We start from the raw sequence: 11051 nt of genomic DNA, 5'->3' as shown, positions 1-11051 counted from the left end.
CTTACCCTACTTAGAGTCCAAAATGTTTATGTAGTATTGGTTTCATCTCAACTCTAGCTTCTATGGGGGAAAAGTTATTTATTTGGCTTATGTGAGCATTTCATTGCCTCCTTACTCACCCAACTACTATGGTTGGATCAAGAATGGGTCTATAGCTAATATGAGCCTTTGAGACACAATCTGGGTTTTATTACTAGGGCTTGTGTATTTTGTTGAAAAATAGAGGTATAGTTCCTCTTTTTGCTAAACCTGGACATGTAGAAATATAAGGTCTCAGTTTCCATGAGCTGTATGTAGAAGAATTTTACTTGAGAGTGATACTAACAGAAACAAAAGATAAGGCTAGAGGGAAGAAGAAAGACCCTGTTACTTGGTAGCATTGCTGAATCAAGCATAAACATTTCCTTTTATTTTCAAACTCTCTCTATATACATATTATATATATATATATAAAACATTAAACTATATGTTACATATTATTTTTTACATAAAATGTATATTATATACAGTTTAAAAAGTCCCAGCTAAGCAAGCCACATGTAGAAGAATGAAATTGGGTCCCTATCTCTCCCCTTATACAAAAATCAACTCAAGGTGGATAAAAGACTTAAATCTAAGACCTGAAACCATAACAATTCTAGAAGATAACACTGGAAAAACTCTTCTAGGTATTGACTCAGGCAAAGAATTCATGATTAAGTATGCAAAAGCAAATGCAACAAAAACAAAAATAAATAGAGGGGACGTAATTAAACTAAAAAGCTTCTGCACAGTGAAAGAAATAATCAGCAGAGTAAACAGAGAACCCCAGAGTGGGAGAAAATATTCACAAACTATGCATCTGAAAAAGAACTAATATCCAGAATCTGCAGGTAACTCAAACGATTCAGAGAGAAAAAAACAAATAATTCTATCAAAAAAGTGGGCAAAGGAATGAATAGACAATTTTCAAAACAAGATATATAAACAACCAAAAAACATATGAAAAAAAAATGCTCTGTGGAAAACAGTATGGAGATTCCTTAAAGAACTAAAAGTAGAACTACCATTCAATCCAGCAATCCCACTACTGGATATCTACCCAAAGGAAAAATCATTATATGAAAAAGACATATGCACACAATGTTTATAATGGCACAATTTGCAACTGCAAAAATGTGGAACCAATCTAAGTTCCCATCGACCAAGTGGATAAAGAAAATGTTGTGTATATACAACCATGGAATACTACTCAGCCATAAAAAGAAATGGAATAATATCTTTTGCAGCAACTTGGATGGAGCTGGAGGCCATTACTCTAAGTGAAGTAACTCAGGAATAAAAAACTAAATACCGTATGTTCTAAGTGGGAGGTAAGCTATAAGGATGCAAAGGCATAAGAATGTTATAATGGACTTTGAGGACATAAGGGGGAAGGGTGGGAGGTAGGTGAGGGATAAAATACTACATATTGGACCAAGAAGCAGCTTCTCCACTCCTTCTGGAATCTCCGCCTAGTTCAGCCGGCTCATTTCCTCGAGCTTCTCCGAAGTGGGCAGCAGCAGCTTCCAGGGTGACCTGGGTGGAGGCTATGGGGGGACCAGCGGTATGAGAGGCATCACCACCGTCCCAGTCAACCAAAGCCTGCTGAGCCCCCTTAACCTGGAGGTAAACCCCAACACCAGGCCGTGTGCACCCAGGAGGAGCAGATCAAGGCCCTCAACAAGTTTGCCTCCTTCATCGACAAGGTTAGTTTCCTGGAGCAACAGAACAAGATGCTGGAGACCAAGTGGAGTCTCCTGCAGCAGCAGAAGACGACTCAGAGCAACAGGGACAACATGTTTGAGAGCTACATCAACAACCTTAGGTGGCAACTGGAGACTGGGCCAGGAGAAGCAGAAGCTGGAGGCGGAGCATGCAGCCGGTGGTGGAGGACTTCAAGAACAAGTATGAGGATGAGATCAATAAGGGTACAGAGATGGAGAATGAATTTGTCCTCATCAAGAAGGATGCAGATGAAGCTTACATGAACAAGGTACAGCTGAGTCTCACCTGGAAGGGCTGACTGAGGAGATCAACTTCCTCGGGCAGCTGTATGAAGAGGAGATCTGGGAGCTGCAGTCCCAGATCTCGGACACGTCTGTGGTTCCGTCCATGGACAACAGCCGCTCCCTGGACATGGACAGCATCATCACTGAGGTCAAGGCGCAGTAGGAGGAGATCGCCAACCGCAGCCGGGCTGAAGCCGAGAGCATGTACCAAATCAAGTATGAGGAGCTGCAGACACTGGCTGCAAAGCACGGGATGACCTGCGGCGCACAAAGAGTGAGATCTCCTAGATATACCGGAACATCAGCTAGCTCCAGGCTGATATTGAGGGCCTCAAAGACCAGAGGGCTTCCCTGGAGGCCGCCATCGCAGATGCCGAGCTGGGAGGGGAATTGGCGGTTAAGGATGCCAACTCCAAGCTCTCCGAGCTGGAGGCCACCCCGCAGCGGGCCAAGCAGGACGTGGTGCGGGAGCTGCCTGAGTACCAGGAGCTGATGAAGGTCAAGCTGGCCCTGGACATAGAGATCGCCACCTACAGGAAGCTGCTGGAGGGCGAGGAGAGTTGGCTGGAGTCTGGGATGAGAACAGGAGTATCCATAGGAAGACTAAGAGTGGCTATGGAGGTGTGCTGAGCTCGACCTATGGGGGCCTCACAAGCCCCGCCTCAGCTATGGCCTGCGCTCCAGCTTTGGCTCTGGCGCAGGCTCCAGCTTCTTGAGCCGCACCAGCTCCGCTAGGGCCGTAGTTGTGAAGATGATTGAGACCCGCAATGGGAAGCTAGTGTCCGAGTCCTCTGACGTCCGGCCCAAGTGAACAGCTGCGGCAGCCCCTCTCAGCCTGCCCCTCCTGCGGCTGCCCCAGAGCCTATGAGGGAGGCTGCTGTGCAGGGAAGCATAGAGAAAAGAAGACCCACCTGAGGCTCAGCCCTAGCCCTCAGCCCACCCTCAGGGGAGTTTACTACCTGGGCCACCCCCCTTGCCCATGCCTCCAGGTACAAAATAATTCAATTGCTCTTTTTTTCCCCCAGAATAAAAGCTCAGCTAGCTCTGCCAGAAAAACAAAACAAAACAAAACAACAAAAACACTACATATCGGATACAGTGTACACTGCTAGGGTAATGGGTGCACTAAAATCTTCGAAACAACCACTAAAGAATTTATCCACGTAACCAAAGACCACCTGTTCCCTAAAACTATTGAAATAAAAATAAAACTTTAAAAAGTCCCAGTGGATAAGGATGATGTTACAGTCATGTAAATGTTATGGGAAATTAATTTTGAAAAGTATAGACAAAACCCAAACTCCAGAGAGATGTTGAACCAGCTCTAATCCTACCCAAATTCCAGTGGAGTGCACCAGGGTTAGGCACTGGATGTAGAGGCAGTCAATGCATATGCAGGCTTCCCAGTAACACAGGCTGGCCCCCTAAAAGGAACTGGACTAACTGGATTCTTGCTCTTGATAATTTGAATTTTAAAACTCATAAGAAATGAGGTGATTGGCAACAGGAACTGAGGCTTAAAGTATTAAATAGATTTTTCAAAAGTATGAGAGTATAAGATAGATTTAATCCTCTGAGGTAGAATTAAGATGCAAGAGGTCATGGCAATCCCAAGTTGTGAAGAAGCAGAGTCCATAAGGAAGAAGAAGTCATAGTCTGAATAGAAAACATCCAGGGAAGAAGGAAGGAATAGGCAAGTCAAGAGTGCAAGAAGAGAAGAAAATTAGTAAAAGCAATAGAAGACCATGTGTGTGGTCCATGAGAGAGAAAGAAAGACTGAAAAAGAAATAAGGTCTGAGATAATACTAAGCATCTCACTAGATTTAGCTTGTCTCCAGCAGCTCATGTTTTTGGATTCTGGTAGTGGCTAAGGGCACTGGCTTTTATCTCTGTAGTTCTGTAATCCCATCTCAGTTCCTTTACCTACTAGCTTTATAATCTTGAGCTGGACATTTAATTTACTAAAATTGCCATTTTTCTCACCTGTAAAAATGGGATATCAATATACTAGCTTCACTGGACTATTAAGAGGATAAACTGATCTATGTAAGGGTCTTGGCATCATGATTGGCACATGGTGTGCACTCAATAAATGGTAGCTATTTTTATTCATACTATTGTTTTTATAATTATTCATTTAAATATATGTTAACATTTTCATTCACGATGATGAGTGAAAATAAAACCTCTGCATCATGGAAGCAAAACAAAGCATCTTATCCATGGAGGTTACACGTAACCTTTCCTATCGCATTTATTACCTTCACAAAAATCCTTATGACAGCTTGCTATTCACTTTATTTGAATTGTCTTAATTAAGACTCTATTTCTCATATCCAAAAATGCATAGCCAAAGCCAGCAGCCTGGCAGAGTGGAGAAGATAAAGAATTCAGAGTCATGAAAAAAAAAAAAAAAAAAAAAAAACCTCGCATCACTGATCATTAGGGAAATGCAAATCAAAACCACAAGGAGATACTATCTCACACAAGTCAAAATGGCTATTACTAAAAAGTCAAAAAATAAGAGATGCAGGCGAGGTTGCAGGCAAAAACGAATGCTTATACACTGTTAGTTGGAGTGTAAATTAGTTCAACCCTTCTGGAAAACAGTGTGGTGATTTCTCAAAGACTAAAAACAGAAATACCATTTGACTCAGCAATCCCATTACTGGGTGTACACCCAAAGGAATATAAATCATTCTATCAAAAATACAGATGTATACATATGTTCATGACCACACTATTCACAATAGCAAAGACATGAAATCAATCTAAATGCCCATCAATGGTGGACTGAATAAAGAAAATGTGGTAAAGATAGCCATGAAATATTGCACAGCTATGCCAAAGAATAAGATCATGTCTTTTGTGGGAATATGGGTGAAGCTGGAGGCTTTTGTCCTTAGCAAACTAACACAGAAGCAGAAAAGCAAATATAGCATGGTCTCACTCATAAGTGGTAGCTAAATGATGAGAGCACATGGACACATTGGGGGTGGTAACAACACACAGTGGGGCCTACTGGAGGGTGGAAGGTGAAAGGAGGGAGAGGATCAGGAAAAAGAACTAATGGGTACTAGGCTTGATGGCTGGGTGACGAAAGAATCTGTACAACAAACTCCAATGACATGAGATTACCTATATAACAAACATGCACTTGTACCCCCTGAACTGAACATAAAAGTTAAATAAATTAATTAAATATCTTCTTTTGAAACATTTCTCAAACTTTCCACGCCCCAGTTTGCTCATCTGGGAAATAAGTACATGAAAAATAACATAGATTATAGAAATCTTTTTTGAGATCATTAGAAGAAAAATACTAAATGGAGTCATCAAAGCATTATATTTATGTGTTCATAACACTGTGACCGCTATTTCTATCATCTATGATTTAAAATTCTAAAGCATTCATATTTAAGAAAATATGTATACCATAGTGGTGGAGCTGAGAATTCAAAAACATTACTTTTACTAATAACCTCAGTTAAGAAGTCAGACAGCCCCAGGCATTGAGCCATCAGCAGAAAATATTCCAAGTTAGGTATTTAGACAAAGAAATCTGATGCTCCATGTACTCAAAATTTACTTCCCTCTTGTTCTTATTTTTGATGAGCTGATCAAAATAAAAGGTTGTGTCTCTGCCATTTTTCAGTCGTTGAAAAATTGTGACTCAGAGATCTTGAGATCCAAAGATAATTGTGCGTATGGTGATCTTTCAGCCTTCGATTCCATTTCATTAATTTATTTCTGGAAAAAAAATGAGAAATCAACAGCAAAGTCTAGACTGAGTTCCAACAGCAGTCACAATTGTGAAAACTACTGGACCAAACTGTTACTGTTTTATAACCATACATCAACAAAGCTCAGTAAATAAGCATGTCAGTCATGAAGTTCACTAGACAGAAGAGCCTCTGAGACTTAAAGGGAGCCCCCAATGCACACACACTCTATAGACTACAAGGCATCATTTCCCAGTGGATTCAAGTATCAGACTTGAGATTAGAAGAACTCAGTTTGATTCTTGGTGCTAACCTTTCTTTTCCTGATTATATACAATTCACATCACTCACTGAGCCTCCACCTTTTCATACAGGGTGAAGATAGGGATAATATCTTCCTTGTTGTGAGGTTCAAAATCAAAATGAGAATGTAAACATGTCTGAAAAACAGTAATTATGTGATGAATGTATGTTGAATGAACTAGGCTGTACATGAAGGGAAATACTATTAGAAAGAAATATTCGAGAGAGCTGAAATTTCAGTAAGAGATTTCACAAATAGAGCTAAATCGTCTATATTTCATTCATGGTATTAATTACCTATTGGGATTGATACAAATTCTCTAACTTCTGTGCCTCGATTTCCCATGTGAACAACAGGTACAAATGACAGGCCCTGGTTATATTATTACACACAGATACACACACACACACACACACACGATAACCAAATTAGTGCTAAATTTCATTTAAAATTGCCATATTCAGTCATTCAATAAGCCGTTCAACAAATATTTCTCTATCTTCTACTACATAGTTATCTTCTAGTATGTGCCCAGCACTGTGCTAGTCACCAAGGGCAAAGCAAAGCACAAGACTCAATGTCTGCTTCTCTTAGAGTCTGCATTGTAGTGTATTTGAACAAATAATTTGAAGACCACATGATAAGTGGTGACCAGGAAGTACATGAGTTGTGTGCTATTGCACAAAGAACCCTCACCCTCCTATTTATATTACCATGAGAATCCCATGAACCTAAACATTTCAGTGCTTTGGCTTTTCTAGGTAAGAGTTAAACCTATTGTCAGAGCCTAGCGGTCTCCTTGAGCTCAGTTGTCTGCAGGGAATGAGAGTCAGAAGTGACATCTGTCATCGCAGATGACACTGGCTGTCAGAAACAATTGCATCTTTAAGAAAGGATGAAGAAAATTCTCCCGCATGCTCCCAAGTGGGTGTGCCAGGTGTAATTGTTATGCAAGAGGGGACTTTTCAAATCAGCAGCTAAACCAGAGCTCAGAACAGCCTGGAAAGCAGCAACCCATTGTCAGGTGGCTGACAAGCCTCCCTTTTGGAAGAATGCATATGCCCCCAGTGAGGAAATGCACCTTGTTTGTATCCAGTAGTGCATAGATCTTTTAAAAAAGATGTACGTATAGAATTCTATTGTTTTTGCTTGCCTACAATTTATCAACCCCATCTTTAGTAAAAGTACTCCCACTGTCTCTAGGAAATCACTTTCCTCATACTAGCATGATGTGATTTTGCAGGAAATGGGGCACAGTACTGGCTTCTGGAACACCCCATCCTCTTCACTCCATTAATTGTTATAGGGATATAACAGAGACCAAGACAACTGATTCAACAAAGTTAACCCTAGTACTGTGCCTTGAAAACCTAAGAAATAAGGTATTTCAATTCTGAACTTAAAACTGAATCTAAGACTGAACTCATTTGCAGCCATCCTGACACCCCATTAGGACAATCATCTAAGAATGGAGCTAACAAAGAACAAAAGGCAGTCAAGAGATAAAGGCAGGTTGCTGGATCCTGATGAAATAAATTTTTAGCTTGAAGCTAGCTCATGATGCTTAAAGCTGAACCGATTTTTTTTTTCAAATGAGTTTGAATTGGATTTTCTGTTACATACATTTGTGAAAAATTTGATAGCTATGTATGGCACATATCTAATCATGACTAGGGCAAATGCTTTGGATTACTGGATAGCTTGAATTGTTTTATTTATCTCCTTTCTATATCATCACCATTTATGAAATAGCAGAATTCATACCCAGAGTGGTATAATTCTACAGCCCGGATATGTAACCATTCTGTTAAAATTGCCTTCCCGTAAACCAACTTCATTAGTCATCCCACCCAAGGACATTTGAAATTTAAAAGATGACATTTAGTTAGGAATTAAATATCCCAATGCATTCTCTTAACAATATTTGTCAGATGATTGAAATGTCTTCCTTTTCTCTCTTCTTGTTTATTGCTAAATTGAAATGTATTTGAACAATCTTAAGAGAAACATTATAAAATGGTTTTCTAAATTGTACTACAGCCAGAACTTCTCTTCTCCTCTTGTACTTCAGGCCAAACATTTACAAAAAAGCTAGATTTTTGGCAAACAGTTTAAGAATCATATTAGTAAATGACCATTCACTTCTACTTTAATGTGAATGGATTTTCATAACAGCAGGTAGTGCTGAAATACCTAGGGGGTTGTAGAAGCCTCTGCCTCTACTTGGGCCTGGCTGGAGCCCTCTATCTCTATGTCAGTCAAAAAATTGATCAGTGAGAGCTTTTTGACTGCCCATAATGACTGTAGCATGACATATGGTTTAAACACATAGACTTTGAGGTTAGACAGTCCTTAGCTCAAATACCTGCTCAGAAAACTAATAATAGTGGAACCTGGACAAGTTACTTAACCCTCCTAAGCCTCAATGTCCTCATCAGTAAAATAGTTATAATCATAGGGGGTATCACATGGGATGTTGGGAACATTAAATAAGAAAATATAGGTAAAGAGCTTAGGAACAAAGGAAGGACTCAATGAAACTTTAACCAACATTAAAATATACAAGAGGCTGCCCTCTTAGTGTGGCCAGCAGTGCATCAGTCTCATAAGACATGTAATCTATGCTTACAGCCTTTAAGGAGTCTCACTTCATCACAGTCACACATTTGATCACATTTGATTATTTAGAAAAGATAAGAAGGCTCTAAGCCCTGACTTCGATGGTCCATTTGCTGTGAATCTGAGACTGGAACCTTCCTCTCTGAACTCAGAGTTTATCATCTGTCTCTGTGCTGTAGCAGCTCCTCAACAGGACTCCTTTACAGTCAGAGAAAGTACAGACTCCTCCAATATTTTCATATGTAAAAATATAAGAAATGCCAATGTATAATTTTAAGTAATGATGTGCATATGAATATGTGTAATTTTTACATTAACAATTCCTAATGTACTTCAGGCTATGTGGTTCAGTGCTGGGACACTAGCATAAAATTGATAAATCAGCCTCCTTTTTGATCTTGAAACTCTACGTCTGTGACTGTAAGATAACCTTAGTTCCACATAATCTCAAATGACCAAGTTTCAGATCCTTCATGAATGTGAACCCCAGGTACCGTGGCTTTTCCCCGATCTTTACTTCCCTTACCCACCCCATGCTAGTTCCGTATCACCAGAAACATAATTTTTGTGTAAAGGAAAAATGTTGTAGCATCACAAATTAACTGTTTATTAACCAAATATGCAAAGCCCTATATTTTCTCTTTTCTTCCTTTAAAACTGTTGTGTTATGTAACATTCAAAATAGAGCAAAAGTATGAAATAAAATACAAAGAAAACTGCATACTTATCCTTTGGCATAAGAAATAAAACATCACAAATATACTTGAAGCTTCCTTTCATTACATTTTCTTAAAGTGGGTCTGCCTGAGTTGTAGAGAAACAGAAGGCATAGTATAGTGGGCATTTCATTCATTCCCTCAAAATTATTTAATCCACAGAGAAAACATCTCCATATGAAGAGAGATAAAGCTTTTGTCTAACACTGCTGGGGCCGCAAGGCTTCCTGGCTCTGCAAATCACACTCATCTTCTCCTGATCTCCCTCCTTTCCCTGGGGCTGAGTAAACACCCGGAGCTGCCTTCCACCCCCACTCTAGAGAATGCAGCCTGAAACACTGCAGTACTAAGTATTGATCCTATGGCAATCATCTTTCAAGCTGAGACAGATCCTGGTGGGACTGCCTGAAAATGGCAAATCATCAAATAATAGGACTGGAACTAGAGTTTAGGTGCCATCTAGATCCAAGCTTCTATCCATAAATCCTTTAAGTTCCTTTCAGGTTTTTCAGAAATCCCAGTGTACCAGCTACTATTACAACAACAACTTTAGCCTGGGAGATTAACCTAAAAAAGCGTATCTTTGGGCTGGATTCGTCATGATCCCCATCTCTGGCTATCAGGAATGACTCTAAGTCATTAGATATTAAAGTTGCCTGACAAGTCCTTAGTCATACTCTTAAGCTTTTGTCTCAGCCGGAGAATGAGAAATGCGTACAAACCTAGGGTTCAGGGTAAGTGTTTAAATCAGTGTAACGATTGTACATATATATATATATATTTTTTGAGATGCCACTCTGTGGTTTCTAGGTCTTGGTGGGTGGACACCTTATTTACTGAGAACCCACTAAGAACACGATACTCAGTGGTATCTGACATACCAAAAGAAATGGAGAACTTTGTTAATCTTTTTTTTTTTTTATTTCTAGCCACAGAGTTTTAAGACTGTTCAGTTGGCCTTGGAAATTGTGTAATAACATCTGTGAAATCACTTTATGGACTCAGTATATCTATGCTAGTACAAGGGATTTTCCCTGTTATCAAAAGCAATTTTTGTTGACTTCTGTGTAACAAGTCATCTCTGATCATTCTATGCAAACATCCTGTGGCCAACAAAAAGTAGGAGAGTGGTCAGATTTGTGACCCCTGGGAAGCCAATGAAGCAAAAATGTGTCTCCTGGGATGTAAGTTTCCAGAAAGGCCACCTCAAGTACAATTATTAAGTGTGCCTATGCCTTGCTGAAAGTATCTAAGAGCAGTATATATCGCAAAAAGAAATAGTAAACTCCTTTTGTGATGATTTGCCTGTGAATTTGTTTTTTTTTAGTAAACAACTGGTTCTTTGTAAAGATGCTTAAGACTATCACACTTCATTAACATCTGGCCCCTTCAGTTTGTCATTTGTTTAACACCTACTATGTCCCTATCATGATACTAGGCACTACAGGCAATGCACCTAGGACGTACACATTTCTCAGTCAAAGAAACAAGTTATACTCTAATAGTTACATCCTAAACCAAGAATACAAATGCCTATAATTCAAAAAGGGATGTCCTAAATGCGATTCGGGGTTCAAAAGATGAAGAGATAGATCATGCAGTTGATGGCTTCAGGGGAAAATTTAAAAAGCTTAATGAAGGACCTTTATGTAACATAGAC

The 11051-nt window shown here is 39.6% G+C and overlaps 1 pseudogene; it reads left to right on the top strand.

Annotated features, from left to right (window-relative positions):
- The first annotated feature begins 1754 nt into the window (after positions 1-1754).
- Positions 1755-2841, top strand: LOC108531538 (keratin, type II cytoskeletal 8 pseudogene; annotated as a pseudogene).
- The last annotated feature ends 8210 nt before the right edge of the window (positions 2842-11051 follow it).

This window comes from Rhinopithecus bieti, unplaced genomic scaffold (assembly GCF_001698545.2).
Source record: "Rhinopithecus bieti isolate Rb0 unplaced genomic scaffold, ASM169854v2 scaffold_8601, whole genome shotgun sequence".
Classification (NCBI taxonomy): domain Eukaryota; kingdom Metazoa; phylum Chordata; class Mammalia; order Primates; family Cercopithecidae; genus Rhinopithecus; species Rhinopithecus bieti.
Note: the sequence above shows the minus strand (reverse complement) of the source record. Positions and strands in the feature narration are given on the sequence as shown.